Below are 25,517 nucleotides of genomic sequence, written 5' to 3'. Positions count from 1 at the left end.
TCTTGTTTATTATACAAACGTTTTATTGAGGAAAATCATCTCATATTCAAAATCAATTTTTTGTTTGTTTGTTTGCTTTTTAAATTTTGACCCCCTTTATCCATTTCTTCCACCCCCACCCCCTACACTTCAACCCTGGAACCACCGATCTGTTCTCTGTGTCTGTGAGTTTATTTTTGTTTTTTGGGTTTCTTTTTAGATTCCCTATATAAGATACATCACACAGTACTTGTGTTTTTGTTTAACTTACTTCACTTAGCATACTGCTCTTCTGGTCGATCCATGTTGCCCAATTAGCACGATTTCATTCTTTTTTTATAGATGTATAATATCACAAATTCTTTATCCATGCATCCTTCAATAGACACTTAGGTTGTTTCCACATCTTGGCTATCGTAAATAAGTTACAATGAACATAGGGTTACATACATCTGTTTTATTTAGGTTTTTTTTTTTTTTAATAATAAATATACAGAAGTGTAATTGTTAGATCATACGGTATTTCTATTTTTATTTTTTTTTGTGGAACTTCCATACTGCTTTCCACGTTGGCTACACAAACTTAAATTAACAATAAAAGTGCACAAGAATCCTCTTTTCTCCACATCCTTGCTAACACTTGTTATCTGGTCTTTTTAATGATAGCCATTCTAACAAATGGAGGTGATTATATCATTGTGGTTTGTTTTGTATTTCCCTGATAATTAATTATGTTGAACAACTTTTTCAGGGCCTGTCAGCCATCTGCATGTCTTCTTTAGAAAAAAGTCTACTCAAGTTTTCTGCCTATTTTTTAATTAGAGTGTTTGCTTTTTGGTATTTGTATGGGTTACATTTATGAATGTTAGCTCCTTATCTGATAAATGATTTGAAAATACTTTTTTTCCATTCACTCGGTTGCCTTTTCATTTTGTTGATGGTTTCCTTTTCTCTGCAGAAGTTTTTTAGTATAACATAGTCCAACTTATTTATCTTTCCTCATGCTATGTTTACATTTGGTATCCGATTTTAAAAATCATCACAAGACTTATGTCAGAGAGCTCACTCTCTGTTTATCAGTTTTATGGTTTCAGGTTTCATGCATATGTCTTTAATCCATTTTGAGTTAATTATTGTGTATGTTGTAAGAAAGTGGTCAAGTTTCATTATTTTAGATGTGACCTTCCAGTTTTCACAACACCATTTATTGAAGAGGCTCTCCTTTCCCCATTGTATATTCTTGGTTCTTTTGTCATAAATTAATTGACCCTATATTGCTTAGACTTATTTCTGGGCTCTCTATTCTGTTCCATTGATCTATGTGTCTGTATTTATGCTAATACCATACTGTTTTAATGACTATAGCTTTGTAATATAGTTTGAAATCAGGACGTGTGATATCTGCATCTTTGTTCTTCTTTCCCAAGATTGCTTTCATTATTTAGGCTCTTTTCGTTGCTTATTATTTTTAGGATTATTTGATCTATTTCTTTGAAAAACACCATTGGAATTTTGATAAAGATTACATTGAATCTGTAGATTGCTGTGGGTGGTATGGACATTTTAACAATATTGATTTTTCCACTCCACGAGCTCAGAATATTTCCCATTAATTTGTTTCTTCTTAAATTTATAATTTATATTATTATTTTAATTAATATTATAATTTAATTAGCATAATTTACATCATGTTCATTTTTATAATTTATATTTTTTATAAATGTTATATTTGTAATTTAATTAATGTAATTTATATCAATACAACATTTTATTAAGTTAAAATTATAATTTAATTAATATCTTTGGGCCATCTAAATCAATAAACAGAAAAAAAAAGTATTTTTATCAATAGACTATAACTTAAACACTGCTTTGTACACAATAAATATAATATTTAATATTTTTACACAGAATAATTGAACTCCTTAGAGCCACAGTTTCTCAAAATTTTCTATTCTAGGTTAATTTCTGTATATGCTTCGTAAACTTATAAAAATAAAATGTATGTTTCTTCTTAAGCAAACTTGCATTTGTCTCCAAGAGTAAGACTCTGTTAAGAAAAATAAGATGGCATAGTAATTTAAAATTTTATGTTCTTCATTTTTTTCTCTTCATGTTTACATTCCAGTTCAAATCAAAGATATTTTTTTTTATCGCTGCAGACCTCATCACCTTCCTAATTTTTGTATCACACCTTTACTTTTACCATCAAACACAGGGTTCACAGTCATAAGGTTAGGGAGATACTCAGTTGTGGGACTTCCAGAATGGTAGAGTAAGGAGCTCAGTGGATGATCTCCCCAGCAAAACAATAATTTAACTGTTAACATATATAAAATACAATACTTAATGCCTCTAGAAATTGTTCTAAGAATATAAGATAAATGAAAAAACATTCAAAGAAGCCTATTAAATGTGGATATGAATAGTAAGAGTCTGCGACATTTGAGTCATCACTCTCTTTCTAGTAGAACCAGCAACTGATGCAGTGGGGCCTGGATTCTGCCCAGAGGAAAGGCAGGACATAGGACGAACTGCCCCGTAGCTTTGCCTGAGGGAACTGACTTTATCTGAAACATGGCTGCAAATCATATATCTGATAATGGACTTTATCCAGAATATATAAAGAACTCTTACAACTTAATACTAAAAAGACAAATAAACCAGGTACAATGTGGCCAAAGAATATGAGCAGACATTTCTCCAAATACACACACACACACACACACACACACACACACACATGCACACACACCTACATACACAAATTGCTATAAATGCATGAAAAGATGATCAACACCATTAGTATTAAGGCAATGTAAATCAAAACCACAATCAGATATTATTTCACATCCATTATGATGGCGATAATAAAAAAGAGAGATAGTAATTGTTGACAAGGATGTAGAAAAATAAGAATCTTCACACATTTCAGGTGAAAATTTAAAATGATGAATCAGCTGTGGAAAATAGTTTGGCAATTCCTCAAGTTGTTAAACATATAGTTACCATATGATCCAGCAATTCTATACTGTTCCTAAGGGAAATGGAAACATATGTCCACACAAAAATTTGCACATAAACTTTATAGCAACATTTTTCAGAACAGCCAACAAGTATAAAGAACTCAAATGTTATTACTGATAAGAAAAAGTAAATAAAACAATAAAACCAATGTTGTAAATCTATACAATGGACTACCATTCAGCAATATAAAGTAATGTAGTACTGATATATACCCCAACATGCATAAACCTTGAAAACACTGTATTAAATGAAAGCAGCCACTCCTAAAAGGTCATGTATTTCATGAATGTATTTATATGAAATGTCTAAAATAGGTAAATCTATAGAGATAGAATGTAGTTTAGTAGCTACCCAGGGCTACTGGGTAAAAAAGATCAGGCGTGTTTAAAGTTTCTTTGCGGGGAGATAAACCTGTTCTAAAATTAGATTGTGAAGATGGTTGCACTACCCTGAGAGCATTTAAAAAACTTGGGATTATAATTTTAAATAGCTAAACTGTTTGGTATCTGAATTATATTTTAATAAAACTACTTAAAATATTTAATCACAGGGTTAAGAATACCTGAGTTTCATAACAAGCCATTCTGACTCTAATGTAATTTATTTCTTACTGTTTTTGACCTGATATTACAATAAAATTAAAGTGTTCATGTACTTACATACAATTATCTGTACTCACCCTTACATTCTGTACCATTTTCTCCTTTCACTCTTGTGTCCTCTCACACAATAACTATCCATGTGATCAATTAGAAGAGTGGTGACTTTCTCTAACTGAAATTTTTAAAAAAGCATTTGAAAGCATATCATATAGCACAAAGTCTAGTGAAAAGTAACTGCAAGAAATGTATAAGTCCCCTGCATATGCCTTCACTTAAAAGAGTTATCACATAAATATGAATAAAGTAAATAATTATAAGATAAAGGATTTAAATACTCCATTCGGGTAGGCAGTACCTACTCCTTATATTGAAAGAAATATGAGAGTGTCCTCACTATGACTCATGCTTTACCTAGAAATGCCAGAAATACTACTATTTGTTGTTATGGCAAATGAGGGTGGGACATGAATATCGGTATTTTCTGGAATGAAATAATTGAAATTCAAGCCAGGAAAGTACATGCAAAAAGATCAGCAGAACAAGGAATTATCAGCATTGGTGTTAACTTTGGTGTTAGTTTCCTAGGGCTGCCATAATAATTTACCCCAAACTCCGTGGCTTAAGCAACATACATTTATTTTCTCATGTTTCTGGAGGCTAGATGTCTGAGATGGAGGTGTCAGCCGGTGTGTTCTCTCTCGAGGCTCTAGGGAAGGATCAATTTCAGAACTCTCTCATGGCTCCTGGCCATCGCTTTGCTTGTAGCAACATAACTCCAGCCTTTACATGGTTGTCTCCCTGTTTCTTGTTACGTCTAAATTTCTCCTTTTAACAAGGACACCAATTATGTTGTATGAGGGACTTACCTTACGACAGTATGACCTCATCTTACTTGATTACATCTGTAAAGACCCTATTTCCAAATAAGGTCACATTTTGAGGTACTGGATGTTAAGACTTCAATATGTATATTTTTGGGGTTACACAATTCAACCCATCATAGGAAACATCAATTTCTAAATTGCTACAAGGTGAAAAGTCCTTTCAGACTACTAACGTAATACAGATCTTGAATTGGGTGCAAGAGAAGTGGTTTGCGTAAGTATCAGAGAAAGGTTTCCAAAGCAAAGTTTTAAAATCATTGATGCATGAAGATGGATGGATCACAAAGAATAATGTATTCAGGTAGTAATAAATTGAATTGAATTCATGCTTATATTATTTTTTAAACACCTATATATTTAACTTTGCTTTTCAAAATGTACCTCTCCCTCCCGTCTTTATTTGAGCAAAGTACATATATGTGTATTATTAAATAAAACATAAAGTGTTTTGAGGTAGAAAATTACTTAAACTATGTGGTTATGGTAACTTTTGAAATAATAATTAAAAATGAATTTCAATTCTTAAAAAAAGAATTGTATGCAATTATTTTCCTAGGTTTGGACAAATAGCAATCTAAAATTTTAATAGTTATGTAATATACGTTTTCAGATAAGAAATATAAATCCATTTACAATAAATCATATTTTAGACAGAATGAAGATAAGACCATAGTTCGTTTTAGAGAAATTGGCTTTTGTTTTACCAGCAAAGGCAGTGTCAGTTCAGATTAAATGTGATATAAATCCAGTTATCATAGTTACCCTAGATTCTGTCTCCCTTCTAGGTTGTATAACAACACACACAACCATTTTGAAAGGGATGTGTTTTGGTCTCTACATCTTGATCTACCCAAAACATTCACTTTTTAAAAAATAAATAGTCCATTTTGAAACAAAAAGAACAAATCTCACATCATAAGAAAAGCTGCTAAAATTTGAAAGTGATACTAAGTTTAACTAAAAGGTGTGATTTCTATATATAAAAAGAACTGTATTCACTATCAAAACTACTATCATAAGGCTTTCAAATCTTTATTGTAATCTATAATTTTGATATTGAGTGAATATGTATTGAAGTATTTTCCATTTGAAATGCATTTAGAGCTAAAGCTTTACTTTGAAAAGATAAATAGACATGACTCATTTGAAAATTAACAGTGTAATCAATATGTCACAGGAAGCCCAGAAATCCAGTGTTTGTAAATGAATAAACACTGAATTTGATATTATCAGAACTTCCCTATAAATATTTTAAATTTCATAGTGTAAACTGCTTTTGCTTTTTATAATTTTGAATGTAGAGAGAAGATTTAAGAATAACACAATGAATGCTCATATGTCTTCTCCTAAAATTCATTAGCTGTTTACATTTGTTCCATTTCCTTTATAATTCCCTTTTGATAATTTACATACATCAACACTATCATCACATCAATATCAAGATTTATACAGACAGATGGAGATATATTAATTTTTCTGAAATGTTTGAAAATAATTTGAGAAATTGAGATCATCGTGTCTACATTCTTTATACGAGGTGTTGATCAAACAATACAGTGAATGTTTAAATGAAAAAAAAAATTATTACAGTAAAAGACACATAGTCAATAATCTCCCTCAAAATACTCCCCCTTGCTTCAAATAACTTATCCTATTGTTCTTGCCACTTTCTAAAGCAGTTCTGGAAGTTCTCTTTCGTGAATATCTTTAGTTGAGCTGTCATGGCTGCCTCATCCTGAAATATTTTCACTTTGGGGAAGAGCCAGAAGTCACACGGTGCCAGATCTGGTGAATAAGGTAGATGAGGATACACTAATGTTTTTATTTGACAGAAATTGCCATACCAGAAGCAATGTGTGACAGGGAGTGGTGTCATGATGGAAGATGATTTGTGGTACACTTTAAAACACACCTCTCAACTGTAGCTCACACCTGACTGACTGCACTGAACAAGTTGAAACTTGTCACAAACTGTTAGTAAGGTTGAACATGCCACTTCCCGTATTGAAGATCTTTGTCTTTCTGTTGGATGGCACTCAGGAGCAGCATTCACCATATTTTGTGATCACAACAGAAAGGCTCCATGTCCCACTCACTTTTGGTATGGCAATTTTTGTCAAATAAAAACATTACAGTGTATTTTCATCCACTTTATTCACTGGATTTGGCACCAGGTGAATTCTGTCTCTTCCCCAAAGTCAAAATGACCATGAAAAGTAAACATTTTGAATTGATTCAGGACATGAGGGCAACCACAATGGCACAATTAAAGACACTCATGAAAGAGGACTTCCAGAACTGCTTCAGAAAGTGGCAAAAATTATGGGATAAGTGTGTTTGAAGCGAGGGGGAGTATTTTGAGAGGGATTAATGGCAATGTATCTTTTACTGTAACATTTTTAAAAATTTAATCATTCACCATATTTTTTTATCATACTCATATTTCCTAAAAACAATTAATTTTTTTTAAAAAGCTCTGTTTTCAAAATTTTAAAAATCAATAAATATAACTTTGATGTAATAATATTATAGAATTCAACATTCCACATCCAGTTTGTTAAATTATCATAATAGACACAATAATTCTGAAAAACAAGAACAAAGTAGAAAGCTTATGCTACTCAATTTCATAGAAACCCATTTGCTTTTTTCAAAATTTTATTATGTTTATTGTGGTGACATCAGCTGATAAAATTATATAGGTTTCAAGTGTACAATTCTGTTGTACATCATCTATATATTGCGTGTGTGTTCATCAACCAAAGTCAAATATCTTTCCATCACCATATAAAGAGGATGCCAAAGAAAAAACATATACACATTTTAAGAAAGAAAAACTGTATTAAAATTGTAATACTCAATATATACTGATAACAAAAGATGAATACAAGTCACGTTTGACTTCTGCAATTACTAGAGGTGCTCAAAGTGGTTACCATGAGCGTTCAGACATTTATTATGGCGAACTCCTGCTTGAGCAATATTGACCAAAGTGTCCACTTGTATACATTTTTTGGCACCCCCAGTTTTTGATCCTATATACTCTTTTCTAACTCCCTTTCCCTCTGGTAGCTACCATATTGTTGTCTGTGTGTATGAGTTTCTATTTGCTTTTTCATTTGTTACTTTCAGTTTTATATCCCACATGTAAGTGAAATAATATGATTCTTGACTTTTTCCATATGACTTATTTTGCTTAGCATGATATTCTTAAGATCATTCATGTTATCACAAATTGCAGTTTTTCATCTTATCTTATGGCTGAGTAGTATTCCATGTATATACCTACCACATCTTCTCTATCCAATCATCTATTGAAGGATACTTCAGTTGTTTTCATTTCTGGGCCACCATGAATAATTCTACAGTGAACAAAGGGGTACATATATCTTTACAAATAAAGGTTTTCAATTTTTTCAGAAACCTATTTGCTTTTACTGGTGTCCTAAATAACAATTTTTGGAAGTGGACTTTTAAGGGATTGGTCCTTAGCATTTTGACGACTCTGGGGAATGGACTTTTTTGAGGTGTGGGCACAGCTCTCTAGGCATTTGGATGCCCAGGGTTCAGTGCAACATAACTGACTGAATTATACAAATGCAATACTAAATACTATAGTGCTGCTTCAGATTATGTTTCCCATAAGGATCCATTGACAAGAACCCTTGTGCAACTAATTTATTAAAAAAATACCCACAGAAGTCCCCAGTGAGAGAAGGGGAAGCAAGACAGGGGAGGATAAGGAGTCAAAAATAACTTCCAGCCCCAGTCTGATTTCGTAGTGAACTCTGCAGCATAAGTCATATCTTAGAGTTCTTCCAGCTTTTAGAAAGGGAGTTCGGATTTCTGATTCTCTTGACCAGTATGTCACTTATGACTGAGTGGTTGTAAACCTTCAGACACTTCCAGTTCTGTTCTGTTGAGGGAGAAGGGGTTCCAGGACCAAAGGGTAAACCTATGTAGATGATTGCAGGTACCAATCATTAGAAGCAAAACACACAGAACCTGTAGGTGGGATCTGCAGAGATCTGAGTGGGCAATGAGTGTCTTCTCCAGTGCCATTAGGAGACAGAGAAAGAAGGACTAAATATAAACAGTGCCTATCTTATGATGTTACTAAAATTAACACTCCCTAGTTCAATATTCACTAGGAAAATAATTTTACTTTGAAATAGCATTGTGGTGTAGTTTAATTATTATTTGTGAATTGGAGAGTAGGAATTAAATATGTTTTGTGCATTGAATATATATTACAACTTGTCACATTGTATCATTCAGTCATTCATATATATGTCACTTTCATTACTCTAACTCCGAACACTTTTTAGAATAAATAATATAGAATTGGTTTTGCCTGTTTTTATTCATGTTTTCCATGGGTATGATATTGAATAAATTAATCATACCTCCCTCTAAACCATGAATAATAAGTGATTAGTAATTTGAACATAAATGTGTATTATCCAGGAAAACTTAGAGCTGAATAGTCCGGGATCAGGCAGCTGGAAAGTCAGGAATTCTCCTTTTGGAGTGTGTGTGTGTGTGTGTGTGTGTGTGTGTGTGTGTAAGTAAAATAAAACCTTGAAAGGGGTAGAGCCTGTCATATCTATCAATAGAATATAGGTATAAGCTATTGTGTGGGTTAGGACAAAGAAGGCCTTGTTTAGATGGTACCTATATTACTGCAGGTGAAGTTATATCTTGTAAAATACTTCACCAACAATTGATCTAAGACTGGACCTCAGTATTTCATTCACCAGGTACTGATTTGGTTGACACCAGAGAGGGTTTAAATAGGTGTGGCCCATAAGATGGAACAGTCACTATGTTTCTATTGACTCTTCACAAACTGAGTTCTCAGATAAGAACAATTTAAAATGCTTAGCCTTCAAAACAATTCAAATGGATCAATGATAAATATCTGATATGATGCTTTAAGTTCAGGGTGGTGGTATGATGTTTAAATCACAGTACCCCTTAGATGAGCTGTTTCAGTACTGTCACCTTATATTAGAACATTTAAATTCTTGCAAGTATTCTAGCAAAATAAACAAGGATAGAAAAACCTGCAGCGGTGCTAAACACTCTTTTCCAGTTAGGGGATTTGCCTTCCAAGAAACCATAAATCAGTAATGCAGAAGTAATACAGACTTCTGTGTATGATTATGTAGCAATGACTAACCAGTGAGCAGCACTATGAAGAAAAATAAAGATGGGCAGGAGTAAAGCTTCAAGGCTGTTTTATAAAGGGTGGTCATAGAAGGCCTCTCTGTGGTAGTGACATTTAATAAGAGACAATAAAAGGGAAGAAATGAGTGATGTGACTATCTGGAGAAGGATGTTCCAGGCAGAGAAAACAGCTAGTGCAAAGATTCTGAAATATCAGCCTACTTGCTTTGTTTGAGGGCCAGAAAGAAGACCAATATGATTAGAGCAGAGGACAAAAGAGCTTGAGGAATATACAAGAGATCGTAGAGATAGAATATTGGTTTATGTGAAGCATACAGTGAATAGTAAGGATTTTCTATTTGAATCTGAGTGAGATAGAAGCTGCTGAAGCAGAAGCGTGATCTGATATATATTTTAAAAGATCATAGTGACAGTGGTATGGAGAGTAGATAATAGAAGAAATAGAGTGCTGATTTTATCAGAGCACCTGATCTGGTTTTGAATGCCTTCAGTATTCACTGTTGGCCTCAGGAAACTTCGTAGAGCTCTTTGAAATTCAGATACATCATTTGAGAATTTGCCAAAATATTTTGCTGTCTTCCTTTGAGGATAAATGCCAATACATGTTAAGATCACTGCATACATTATAAAGCATCACATCAATACTAATTACAGAGAAATGTAGTTAGTTCTTTATACAAAGCACTGGTGAAATTCAGGAGATAGCCACGAGATATTCACTGGGGATTGTTAGGCTTAATATAGTGACGTGCAGCTAAACACTTTACATTTATTAATATTTTCACTCAAACACAACATCATTTTGAACTGAGACATTTGAGAATTATATTTAGCAAAATGAGTCTCAACATTCATCAATTTTCTTTTCAATTTTTAGCAATTTACGAATTTGAGCTCCTGAATGTTGAGCTCCTGAATGTTTGAATTGTCAAGGACACAAGTTTAATTCTAACTAAGAAGTTTAACACATGTGTCTACCAAATTGTTAGTTTTAAACTTATTTCATTTCTTCAGTATTATCTCAGTTTTTACTGTGTTTTAAATAAAAAGTTAGACTACTTTTAGCATTTCTACTTCAAAATCATTGCCAATAACATGTACTAAAGACATGCATTATTATCTGTGCAAATACTGCCTTTTTGCTCCATTAATACTAATTTCAACATCTCCCATATAAAAAAATTGAACATGCAAGCTTAATTATAAGCATAATGTGAAAGCAAACAATAAAATATTTCAGTGTTCAAAAAGGTACCTGTCACTTTGAAGAGTCCTTGATAGACCTCTGCAGATAAGTGAAGGCCTGGCAAGAAGGGTATTGTTCAGTAAAATAAGTTATTTCACCTACAGAGACAGCATGCATTTGCCAAACAATGTAGGTGGGTTTTCTCCACTTCCTTTCATTTTAGCAATCAATCTGAGAGCTGTACTAAAAGCAGTGTAACATTCATTGTCCTCTGGCACAAAATCAGACAGCACATTTAAATTTGGCTGTGTTATAAAAATCATGTAAACAATAAGTGCCTTTACATGAAAATATGCCCAAAGTAAAATACCTTATCTAAGTTTTAGTGAATTCAAAACTTATTTTTAAATATTTTTTAAATAAAACCCTTCAACTTAATTTGGTGGGAAGAGCTTAATTTAAAAGATGCTGCATGAATCATTCACATCTGCTCATTGTTTTAGTTAAAATTTTACATAGGTTTGCTTTTTTTTTTACAAAAGTTGTACAAAATAATAGTTAACCTTTTTCCAGTGTATATTTTAGTAAATTCTGGTAAATTGTTACACACATAATCACAATTAATTCCCTAAAACTGCTTTTTCAATTTGTTCCTACTATTATACTGTAATACACATAAGAAACTGAGTCGTTAAATCTTTTTACCAAGGTCTTACAGAGAGTAAATGTGGAGCCAGGATCCAAACCCAAGAAATCTGCATGCTAACGACATATGATTAAACACTATATTATATTGCTTATGGACAATCACAGAGAATGTGAAGTAGACATCTTTATTAAATTCTTCTAATAATTAGATTTTTTTTATCGTCAAAGTGGTCTGTTTGTAAAGAAGATACAGTGTTTCACATAAAATTGGCATGATTGTGTTTTTTCTTCCAAACCCAAGGTAGGGTAAGGATATCATATAATACAATCTCTGAAAAGAATTTTGACAAATGAATTAAAAACTTTATAAAAAGGCATAACTTTTGACCCTGAAATTCATCATTTGGAAAAGTAATTATAGATTATCAATAGTCAAGGGAGTTGAGGATAGTCGGAAAATGTACATTGCCTAAGGTAAAAGGCACTAGTTTCTGTGTTGTGTGAAAAACAGTGTGGAAAACAGTCCAGGAACACAAACCCCAGGTTAGTTATGATACAAAGTTAAACTTTACTGTTAACCACCAAAACACAACGCAATTTTGGTGATACAAAATTCTTAATTAAAACGTTGTGTAAAATGTTTAGATAAAGAGAATTTGTCCTAGAAAGGAGACATAACCAGATAGCCACTTACTCTTTAGGGAAGATTTTATGACCAGACACCTAAAGCCAGAGTTTTTCCCCAGTGTTTGAAATCAAGCAGTGTAATTTTAATAGTGAACCTACTTAAGTCCCTATACCTTTTAGACCGTAAGAGTTTCATTTGTGACTGAAATTCTCACCACTAATCCACTTACTGAGCCAAAATATCACAGTTCATACACAGGAAAGGCCTTTCTGGACATGGGATAACCTGGATACTGTGATAGAATTGATCCTCCATAAATCTTTGAGACTCTGGGCTCCATTCCCACTTAGAGGCAAATAATTCAGATTCTTGCTGTCTTAGGGTTCCATGCTGCCCCCACTGTTCCACAGCACCTGCAAGAGCTGTAAGGAAGCAGAAGGGTAATCACAACTCTTCAGAATATGTACACATCTACCATTATTCTAATTTGGGGATGCTTTAACTTCTCTTATCTCAGGGGCAGCCTAACAATATTTCTAGGCATAATGTTATTCATAATGTTTTCTTGATCCACTCAGTATACAACCTTCCAGGCCATCTGAATTTGTTCTTCCCTCTATCTGGATTTTTTCATCCTTTTGATATTTAAACAGATTAATCCTTCACTTCTTTCAAGTTTTTACTTAAATATCACCTTCCTAGTACAACTTTTGTGGTGATACCGTTCGTGCTCATAAATACTTTTTGTTTTTTTCTTGAATACACAGAAAAGCATACTACCCAATCCAATGACAGTTGGACGGGACTACATGACTAATTTTGGCTGATGACTGTGAGAAGAAACAATGAGTGTCATGTCTAGGGGCAGTCATGTCACGGAGGCAGTGATATATCCATACGTAAAGTGCTCAATTGCTCATCCTCATTCCAGCTATAATCAATGACTTATTTTGTTACTATAGAGCCAGAATTTGGATCCCAATGTCACTGCTTACAAGGAAGTACAGTGAGCTGCCAGAGATGCGGAAGGAATTGTATGCGTCAAGAAGACATATTAATATGTTAAACCAATGAAATATATACTTTTTTACTGCAACTTAGCCTATCTAAGGTACTTTCCTTAAACACACACTTAAATTTTAACCATTTACCCAAACCGATTCTGATCCTCCCTTCCTTCTTCTTAATTCTGTTCATAGGACTTCTCATCTGACATCATATAAATTCAATATTATTTTTGAAAACTTCTTAGTGTCACCATCACAGACTCACTATACAATAGACACAAAAGGACAGGGATTTTTGCTGTTTTGTTCATGGCTGAATCTTAAGCACAAAGCAGGTGCTCAATTAATATTTGTAGAAAATATGTTAATCAAAAAAAATGTCTAAATTAGTTCAAGATTTAGAAAAGTGAATTTCTGCTTACATCAGTCATCTAATTTTTGGCTAATTTTTTCTCAGTGTTTATATATATTTAAGAAAAAGTAGCCATTTGCCTTTGCTATAATAAAACAGAGAGTACCAAAAAAAAAAGTGTATGCATATTTTAAGGAAGGAAAAATTTGTATTAAAATTATAATACTCAACATATACCAGTAATAAAAGATGAACACAGATCATGCGTATACATTTTTTTGGCACCCCCCAGTATGTAATGTATAATATACCTCACATTTTGAACCAAATCTGATTGATTAGATGGTGCTTATAAATCGAGAAATTTGACAGTTCTTTTTGAGTTATGCTATTGATATGGATACTAATGCAATTTAGTCTAGTCATATTAGCTAATTTTAATTCCCTTTCTTTGTATTTTATCCAAAACACATGATATTCCACATTTACTCATTTATTTGTTTTCAAATACTTAATATTGGTCCTATGATAGGCTGAAAGTCATTAGAAAAACTATTTTTCTTGAAAGCATAAAACTACTAAGTATAAAGAATTTGATGCATTTTGAAACTTCAACATCCTTCTTTCTCATGTCCTGTCTTAGAAATTTTGTGATATTCATTTTTAAATTTATCTTTAGGAGTAGATAAATTGTTTATAAGAACATCAAAACTGCCACCTAGTTAACATGCTTCTCACTTCCTGTGAGTAAAATTTTAGAATTTTTGACTATACAGTTCATTGAATTTTTATGGAAAGAAAAAAAATAAGGAAAGAGAATAAAAAGACAAATATTTCTAAATATAGAAAGAATGACAATCATAGCATTTTATCTGTAATTATTAATGTTATGGACTTCATAGAAACTGTATAGATACCATGCACTTATTTTTTATTTGCTGAACAATTTTCATTTTTAAAAATAAAACCTAATATTTGAGTGAATTACTTTCTTATATCACCTTGTTCTGAGATCTCTTTTAATCTGCATCTTGTATTTTTTCTGTCTCTCACTCTCTTTCTCTTTCTTTCTCTCTTATCTTCATCTGAGGAAATGAAGAATTTGGTAGCTATTGAAAAAATTTTACTTAACGAGATCTTCTCACTATATAGGTAAAGAGATATAGATGTAAATATATGTATAGATACATATATATGAAAATATATAAAATCTAAATTATTACTCAGTGTTTTAATATTAAAATCAATATAATTATTAGGTATTTTAACCAATGATTATATGAATCAAAGAGACAACATAAGAAAAATAGCTTCTGTACTTGATTGTCCAAAATTACTATCTATGGTCTCTCTCAAAAAAGTGAAAGGAGTACAAATATATGTTTGTTTGTTTGTTTGTTACTGTATATAGGTTAATACTTGATTACTGCATCATTGTTCTCTGTTGTTATGTATACTGAATAATAAAATATTAGGCTTCTGTAATATTAACGTAATGGAGTTGTATTGCATTTGATCAGTTCTATTCACTTTAAAAATTACACAACTTAACTATATATAATGAGCCATAAAATATATGTGGAAATGTTTATAAATATGCAATGAATAATTTGATATTTCAAAGAGATGCTTTGTCACTAGGAAAACGCACTTAAAAAAAAATGGATGTAATGTTTTCTACATCCTTTCTTCATTTACCTTAACCAAAGAAGGCCAGTAATCAAGCTTTCTGAAGCACATAACATCATCCTACTCATTCAGCCATGGAGCTGATTTCATATTATTCAGACTATAACGTTTTTCTCCATAATTTCAGTCACGATTAAATAATGTTTCTCTTTCCTTTTTTTTCCTGCTGTAGATTTTTTTTATTACCCCTCATTGTGTTTGTCTTTAATCATTTAGATTTACATTTTAAGAACGTGATAGGTGAAAATGAGAAATTGCTACATTATATAAAGGTGTAGAGAGAACCTAACTTAATATTTTAGAATAGAAAAAGTACGGGAACACCTCTGTTGTTAAAACTAACAAAGGAGGAAAATCCTACAGGTGGTTGTTAAGATGTGGGAGCTAGATTTAGGCATGATGTGTTTTAATATGGTTAGTTTTTAAAATACGAGGCGTGACAATTATAAGTTTGCGAACTCATCATAGAAAAACTGCTACATACCTCATTGCTGAATATCACTGTGGTTCCCTTTGAACTACTCCCCTTGGGAAGCTACCGTGTTTCCCTGCAAATAACCTCTAGCCAGACCATCAGCTCTAATGAGTGTTCTGGAGCAAAAATTAATATAAGACCCAGTCTTACTTTAATATAATATAAGACCGGGTATAATATAATATAATATCATATAACTGGATATAATATAATATAATATTACCAATATAATAGATATAATATAATATAATATAATATAATGCCAGGTCTTATATTAAAATAAGTCCAGGTCTTATATTAATTTTTGCTCCAAAAAATGTATTGGAGCTGATGGTCCAGTTAGGTCTTATTTTCAGGGAAACACGGTATGCACCGTGCCAGCACCTAGTCCACCCTTCAAAGCAATTTTGGAACTCTTTTTCTGGAATGGCCATCAGAGATGTCATTGTATTACCCTTGATGCCTGAATGTCATCAAATTTCTTCTTTTCAATATTTCCTTTATCTTTGGGTAAAGAAAGAAGTCACTGGGGGCCAGATCAGGTAAGTAGGGAGGGTGTTCCTATACAGTTGTATTTGTTCATTGGCTAAAAACTCCTCACAGACAGTGCCTTGTGAGCTGGTGCATTGTCGTGATGCAAGAGACATGAATTGTCAGTGAAAAGTTCAGGTCATTTTAGTCTTTTTCATGCAGCCTTTCAGCACTTCCAAATAGTAAACTTGGTTAACTCTTTGTCCAGTTGGTACAAATTCATAATGAATAATACTTCTGATATCAAAAAAAGGTTAGAACATCATTGCAAGAAGTTCACAAACTTAATTGTCAGACCTCATGTATATCATAGAACCTTTGCTATATTAAGTAATCTGTTTAATAGGAATATTATTTATTTGATTTATTAAAATTTTCATCTAAATAATGTACCTATTAATATTTTCAAGAGCAATGAGATTCTGTTTTCTCTAAAGAATGATTCAGAAAATATAATTTTTTATTTCTGTCTAATACTGTATTTTATTTCTGTATAATTCTGTCTTTAGAACTTGTTAGTATTCATGCAAAAATTAAGTAAAATAAATAAAGCAGTGTAAAATGCAAAATAGAATTTAAAATAAAACAAATGAACCAAACCATATTTCAAATAAATAACATAACCATGAAATTCATGGGCGATTACTAATCCAAGTGATTTTAATCAGCATTTGGATGATATATTTTTAGGCTAACAAAAAAGAACTCTAAAAATAGTATACTCTATAGTTATTAGGTTTATTTTTTCACAGACATATTTAGAAATTTCAAAACTACTCTTTGGGTGTTCAAGGATTGGGTGATTATGTAAATATATTGAGGATGATTGAAACTTGGTTTCTCACTGTGGAGATGGAAGTGCAAATACAATACAGGAGAGGGATAGAATGAGCTGCTGCTGTTAGTTTAGAAAGGGAGGTGTCAGTGTGAGCTCAAAGGCTTATGCAGGAACATATACTGATACATATTCAGATACAAATGTGTGTAGGCATCAGTATAGATACATATCACTTTAAATATAGATAAAACTATAAATAAATAGTTGTAAGACATCTGACAATTAAGTTTAAGAACTTGCCACCATGAGCTTACATAAGCAGCACTGTACAAACAGCACAGTAAGGTTTCATAAACTTAGTGTATCAGTTTCTCATAGCTGTGTGTGTGTGTCGATTGTGGTGGTATCTTGCTGACTGGTGTTCATTATTGTTGTGTGTTTTTGTGTGTCATAGCGAGAATGTCTGAGCTTGAATTAGAGCAACGAACTAACATTAAATTTCTTGTTAATCTTGGCAAGAATGGAAGTGAAATCGAGGGCATATTAGTTCAAGTTCATGGGGATAATGCCATGAAGAAAAAGGCAGCTACAAATGGATTAAATGTTTTTCTGAGGGGAGAAAAGGTGTCACTGATAAAGAGTGGGCAAGGCTGCCAAAACTAGCAGAACTGAGGAAAACATTGCAAAAATTCGTCAAATTGTGTGTCAAAATCATCAGCTGACTGTGAGAAGCATAGCAGACCGAGTAAACATCGATAAAGCAACAGTTAGGAAAAGCTTAACTGAAAATCTTGGCATGAAAAAGGGGTTTGTAAAAATGGTCCTAAACGAGTTCTTGCATCACGACAATGTCCCAGCTCACATGGCACTGTCTGTGAGGGAATTTTTAGCCAGTAAACAAATAACTGTATTGGAGCTCCCTCCCTACTCACCTGATCTGGCCCCCAATGACTTCTTTCTTTACCTGAAGATAAAGGTAATATCGAAATGAAGACATTTTGATAACATTCAGGACATCAAGAGTCATATGAGCTCTGATGGCCATTCTAGAAAAAAATGTTCCAAAATTGCTTTGATGGGTGGACTAGTTGCTCGCGTCAGTGCATAGCTTCCCAAGGGGAGTACTTCAAAGGTGATCATAGTGATATTCAGCAATGAGGTATGTAGCACTTTTTCTAGGATGAGTTTGTGAACTCAATTGTCCGACCTCACACCTGCTATAAAGAAATAATGAGAAAGGAAGCTCTTCCTCAGAGTAAAAAGGCAAAAAAGAAATAATAAAATTTTAAAGGAAATAATTAAATTAAGAAGTTACTATTTCAGAAACATTATTATAATAATTTTTTTATAGATTAGAATCATCATGACTACTAAACCTAGTAGGTGAAAGTTTGAAGAATAGGAGTATAGTTATATAGCATAAAATATCTTCCTAAAATATAATTATGAAATACAAAATAAACAAATAGTAATTCTCCATTAGCACTTCCCAGACCCTACTTTAGTTATGTGAATAAAAATCACATCACCAGTACGAGATCACATAAATCCCATGGATTTCCTGACATAATACATTTTTAGAAAAACGTAACATTTCTTATGTATTATTGTTGCCAAAAATGCATACCTGGTATCTAATCCTGAGGTAACTTGACCATTTCCAAATCTTTTCTCGATGTCTTAAATTATTAAACCATTCCAAAAAGTATTGTTAGAGAAAAAGAGACTATTTCATATTAACATATTTCAATGATACTCATATACATGTTTGAAACAAATATTGAATGCATATTTTATGGTGGGAGCAACAATCTGTCTCTACCTTCTACATTCTGACCAGAAATTACAGTCCATCAATTATTTTGAACTCAAATCTTTCTTGCAATATCTCATGAATGAAATAAACAGTAACTACCATGTTTCCCTGTAAATAAAACGTAGCCGGACAATCAGCTCTAATGTGTTCTTTGGAGCAAAAAATTAATATAAGACCCGGTCTTATTTTACTATAATATAAGACTGGGTCTTATATAATATAATATAATATAATATAATATAATATAATATAATATAATATAATATAATATAATATAATATAATAGCAGGTCTTATATTAAATTTTGCTCCAAAAGACACATTAGTGCTGATTGTCCAACTAGGTCTTATTTTCGGGGAAACAGGGAGTTATAGGCCATTATTATTCTTATTAACAACCTTTCCCTAGAGCTACGTACCAGCTTTATGTTATACGGTCTGCTCTATGTATAACATAAGACAACAATTTTATCCCAAAATTGCTATTTGTGTATAATAGATTACCATTTTTCTTACATGGGGCTGTTATCCCCAGGCTGCAGGACAGTAAGTATTAAGATAATGCCATATACTTTAGATGCTATTTTGTCAATAACCCATCACTGATAATATGTGTGCGAGCATAATGGGCACTGATGATGGGCTATGCAATAGTAACACAGAACATTAATATTTTTAGTGGTTTAAAAAAGCAAAAGTTTAATTTTAATGAAAAAAGCATAACTACCGTAGTGTCTTTCTTCACATTTAGTGTATTTCTTCCCTAGAATATTATAGTGTCATTTCAATAGTACTTATAATAGCTTCACGTATATCTATCAGGACACTTAACTGAAATCAATGGTCATCATCAAGTACTATTCCTTAATGCATTAAAAATAATGAAGTTTTGGAAAAAGTACAGTTGCTATTCTCTATTTGCATCATAAGAGGCATGTAAGATTAAATGTTTATAATTTTGATTAACTATTATATTTGAACATAATTTAATGTAATATTTGATTATTCAGAAGATGAGTTTTCCAGTTAGTGGATTCTAAAATGACTGCATTCATGTATATAAATCAGTCATTAGTTTGTATCAACTCAGTGAATAGGATTGATTTTTTTCCTTGTGATCAACACCCTTTTCCTTATCTTAGAGAGCAAAGCTAGTGAAGTATTTATAAATAGCAATATAAATCATATATCTTAATAATATTACTAATGAGATTTATATATCAAAGTATTCTAGATGTTACTAATAATTACTTTCACTTATTTATTAATTACTGTTTATATTCATTGGATGTATGTACAAATATTATCTTCCAGTAATGACTTAGTTTGCTAGTAGTGCCATGATAAATACCACAGACTGAGTGGCTTAAACAACAAAAATCTATTTCCTCACAATCCTGGGGCTGCAAATCCAAGTTGAAGATGTTGGCAAGGTTGGTTCTATTTTGAGGCCTTTCTCCTCGGCTTGTAGATGGACATCTTCTTACAATGTCTTCATGCGCTCTTCCCTTCCCCTGTGTATGTCTGTGTTTCAATCTCTTTTTATAGGGACACCAGTCATATTAGATTATGGCCTTCTCTAATGACCTTACTTTAATCACTTCTTGAAAGGCCTAACTTCCAAACATAGTCACATTTTCAGGCACTTGGGGTCAGACCCTTACTACAGGAATTTGGGGGGAACACAATTCAGCCCCTAACAAGTAGCCAGATATTAGGTTATTTTAACTAAAATGCACATAATAAAATTAGGCAAAGTTATATTGGGATTTTCCTTGTATTAAATAAATGCTATTGTATACAAAATTATTAAGTCATGTCCACTGTTTTGTGGTTTATAATCTGATACCAGGGTTTGTTTGGAGGAAAAGGTGTACCAAATGCCATTTATTTTGTCTACCCAGCAGGCATTACTCTTTCCTTCTTGTGTTGTAGAACTACATGGGTGACTTGTATTCTGCTCACTCATATGTTGTTTTTTTTTGTTTTGTTTTGTTTTTTTGTGGGTCTATTCCTATTAGGACCTGTCCTACTAATAATGTAAGGGGTGGGCACATGAATGAAGTGTGCCTTATTTTCTTTAATATATCAAATGGTTCACTTCTGGCACTAATTTTCTAACAGACGGACAAACAGAAAGCTTCCCTAAATATCAGTGCAGTGTTAGAGAAAGATCCTTTCATCTGCATTTGTGGAAATATGATTTATAGTTGCAGAATTTCTGACAAACATGTTTGTCCCAGTTTGGCTTCCCTGGAAGACTTTAAGATGGAAATTAGCATGAGGAAGTGAATTAGTATTTTTTTGTTATTGTTTTGTGGCTTCTGCAACAAACGAGCACAAACCATATGCTTTCAAACAACACAAATTGACGATCTCACAGTGTAGATAAAGGCCAGAGCTCTGAAATCCAGCTGTAGGTAGGGCTGTGTTTCCTCGCTAGAGATGACTAAGGGAGAATTCATTCTTTGCTGGTTCCATCGTTCGGTGGCCTTAGGCATTCCATGGCTTGTGGGCTATGATGCCATTTCAGTGCTGACCTCATTTTCAAGCTCATAGGGACAGCTGAACGTAGAATAACCTTGCAGAATTACCCAAATGTGAGATAAGAGGCCAGGGCTCTCTCCCTCTTGTCAGACAGTTATTAAGTTCAGCCTTCTCCAGGAAGTACACATATGTTGAATGAGTAATTCCAGCTGAGGCAATTCTCAATGATAGCTGAGCACGATTGGTCACTAGAACTCCCAACAGCTGGTGGAATAATCCCTTTATGTTTGATGGAGAGAATGCTAGCAGTACATCACAGTGCACACTACAATGTAATATCATGAAGAGATGTGTCAGATGTGTCTGAAAGCCAAAGAGAAACAATGTGAAAAGGAAAGATTTGCCAAGCTCTAGGTCCAAACTCACCTAAACTGATCTAGATCCTTGAAACTCTTCCTTTGATTCTAAAAACAATTTAAATTTCCTAGGAACAAAATTTTGCCTAGGGTACACATAAAATGTGTTTGTTTTTTTTCCCATTTGCAACTAGTCAAATATTATAACAATGTACAAAGATATGTACATTACAAAGTTAAGCAATAAGAATTCCACGGAATTTAAAACAAGCATTTTATTAATACAGATATCAGGAGAGTTTCAGAGGTGGTATTTCAGTTATTTCCTGAAATCCTCTGTTTGATAATATTTTCAGATTAAGAGTGCAAGTGATAAAATTCCTCAAGTTTAGCTCAAAAAGCACTGTAATCCAATGCTATTCCAACTATTTCCCTTGCATAGTAAGCATAATTAACTTACAAGTACCTGTTAAAAATCCAAATTCTTGAGCATCAAATAACATTTTTTCGTATTTTGGGCATAGGTGGGAATCTATGCTTTGAAAATCTCTCCAGGTATTTCTTGCCAGCAGTTGGTATTTTAGGTGTTTTTATGTTATTATTTTTTAATTTTATGATCCTTTAAAAGGCATGCAGTGGTATCTAATTGTGATTTATTTTGGATTTCACTCCTCGTTAATTAGGTATTATTTCATTTACTTATTTGGTAATACAGAGGGTGTCAAATAAATGTGTACACATTTTAAGAAAGGAAAAAAACTATATTAAAATTATAATAATATATATCAATAACAAAAGATGAATGCAAGTCACGTTTGACTTGTGCAATTACAAGAGGTACTCAAAGTGATCAGCATAATTTTAATACAGTTTTTTTTCCTTTCTTAAAATGTGTATAAATTTTTTTGGCACTGTCTATATCTCTTCAAATTTGTTGTCCATTTTTATGGCACTTTTAATATACTCTCGGATCAAGTCATTCATGAAATATATGATTTGCAAATATTTTCTCCCCGTCTCTGACTTTTGTCCCCCACTTTCTTAACATTGTGTTTTGAAAAACAAGAAATGCTTAATTTTGATAAAGTTCATTTTATCAAATTTTCCTTTTATGCATCATGGCTTTGTTGTCATAACTAAGAAAATTTTCCAAATATAAGGTCAAAAAAATTTCCTTCTACTTTTTCTCCTAGAGATTTTATAGTTTTACATATGGGTCTGTGATCAGTATTGAGTTAATTTTTGTCTTTGATGAGAAGTATTGATGTAGGTGATGTTGGATCTGCTAGCAGTTTCTGAGTGTGGGCGGGGATCTTGTCTCATGAAACCCAAGAATGGAAACACGGACCAGAGAGAGGCAAAAAGTTTTAAAAAGAGGACAGTTTATTAGAAGCAGGAGAAGAGGTTGCAGCTCCAGAGCAGGAGGGGGTCCCGAATGGGGGGTGACCCCTGACTGAGGCAAAAGCTCTTACTTTTATACCTTCTTCCCTTGCCTGTTTGGAGAAAGGGAGCTGTTTGGAGAAGGGAACTGGCGCCTTCTAATGAAATTCGTCTACCAGGTTTGTTCTGCTTACCCATCCTAAAGGAATTAACAAACTAACCCACTCTTTATCTATCAGATCTGCTCCATTTGTCAGGCCAAAATGAATTTTATGATTAACCTCAAGGCCTTGTTACATTATGTCCTGGAGCAAAGGAGTGATTTCAAAACCTGAAGTTTTAGGATATGGCTGTCTTTTGTTTATTCCACCAGTGACCTCCCTCTCTACCTAGGGACTTGCTAACTCTCCTGTATCGGTATGTGTTTTGGATTTTTTAGCACATGGATAATCAATTGCTCTGTAAATAATATGTTGCAAAAATGACTATGAATAGTTATTGCACATTGTCTAACATCTATTGGCCACATATGAATGGTTTTACTATCAGATACATAATTCCTTTTTAAAATGTAAAAAAAAACCAAAAAAACATTTTTAGGTCACAAGTTGTACAAAAACAAGCCACAATATAGATATATAGATTAGGCCTCCTGACCACAGTATAACGAGCAAATAAAAATTGTATTTATTGAAATTGTTTAGCCCCGATGCTTTGGTATACAGATACATCGTAGCATAATTGCCACAATCAAGTTAATTAACATTTCCATCATCTTACATAGATACCATTGTCTTTTCTTTTTACTTTTCTTTATTTGGGGGGTGGATGTGGAAACACTTAAGATCTATCTCTTAGCAAATTTTAAATATACAATATATTAATAATATTATTAACTAAAGTCACATTTCTGTACTTTGTTCTCCAGAACTTCATCTTGCATTACTGAAACTTAGTGCTCCTTGAGCAACATTTCCTTATTTCCCTTTCCTCCCAGCCCCTGACAACTACCATTCTATTCTTTGCTTCTATGAGTTTGACTCTTTCAGATTTCACATGTAAGTGATATCATACAGTACTGTCCTTCTGTGTCTGGCTTGTTTTCTTTAGCATTATGTCCTCCAGGTTCATTCATGCTGCAAAAGCAGGATTTGCTGCTTTTTAATCCTGAATAATATTCCATCATATGGACAAAGTTAAGTTTTTTCCATATCTTGGCTATATGAATAATGCTGTAATAAACATAGAAGTGCAGATATCCTTTGGTATACTCATTTAATTTCCTTTTCCTATTAAACACATATGTGGGACTACTGGATCACATAATAAATAGTTATATTTCTAGTATTTTGTGGAAACACCATACTGTTTTCTATATTGGCTATGCTAATTTACATTCCCACCAACTGTGTACCAAGGTTCTCTCTTGTCCACATCTTTGCCAGCGCTTATCCTTTGACTTTTTGAAAATAACCATCCCACCTGGTGTGAGTTGATACTTCATTGTGATTTTGATTGGCACTTGCCTGATGACTAGTGAAGTTGAACATAATTTCATATACATGCTGGACATTTGTATATCTTTTTTGGAAAAATGTCTATTCACTCATTTTGTCCATTTTTCAAATCAGGTTATTTGGAAGTTTTTTGCTATTTAATTGTATTCATTCCTTATGTATTTTGGATATTAACCCCTTATCAGATATGGCTTACAAATATTTTTTTTCCCATTACATAAGTTACTCCCATTCTGCCTTTTCACTCTGTGGTTAGTTTCATTTGCTGTGGAGAATATTTTTACGTTGATTGTCTGTTTGTGCTTTTGTCTTCTTGACATTGCCCAGACCAATGTCAAGAAGCTTTTTCCTGTTTTCTTTTGTAGTTTCATGACTTTGGGTCTCACATTTAAGTCTTCAATACTTTTTAAGTTGTTTTTTTTGTGTGGTATAGTGTGTATATATGCATATTTTTGCTTCAGGGCCCAATTTGGTTCTTCTGCATGTGGATATCCAGATTTCCCAACATCATTCATTAAAACAATATTCTTTCCCAGTGTGTGTTCTTGGAACCCTTGTAAAGATCAGTTAACTGTAGATTTCTAGATTTATTTCTGGGCTCTCTATTCTGTGTTGTTGGTTTACATGGCTGTTTTTAAGCCAGTACCATACTGTTTTGATTACTGTAGCTTTGCAATATATTTTGATATTAGTTGTGACACCTCCAACTTTGTTCTAGGTCAAGATTGCTTTTGACTATCCAAGGTCTTTTGCGGTTCCATACAAATTTAGAATTGTTTTTACTGTTTCTGTAAAGAATGTTTTTTGGTATTTTGATAGGGATTACATTGAATCTACGGATCAATTTGGGAAGTATATGCATTTTAAAAATATTAATTTTTTTTAGTTCATGAAAACTGGATATTTTGCTAATTATCTGTGTCTTTGTTGGTTTCTTTCAACAGTGTTTTACAATGTTCAGAGTACAAATCTTTCACCTATTTATT

Source organism: Rhinolophus ferrumequinum, chromosome 2 (assembly GCF_004115265.2).
Source record: "Rhinolophus ferrumequinum isolate MPI-CBG mRhiFer1 chromosome 2, mRhiFer1_v1.p, whole genome shotgun sequence".
In the NCBI taxonomy this organism is placed as follows: Eukaryota; Metazoa; Chordata; class Mammalia; order Chiroptera; family Rhinolophidae; genus Rhinolophus; species Rhinolophus ferrumequinum.
The sequence above is the reverse complement of the archived record's forward strand: the minus strand, read 5'-3'. Positions refer to the sequence as shown.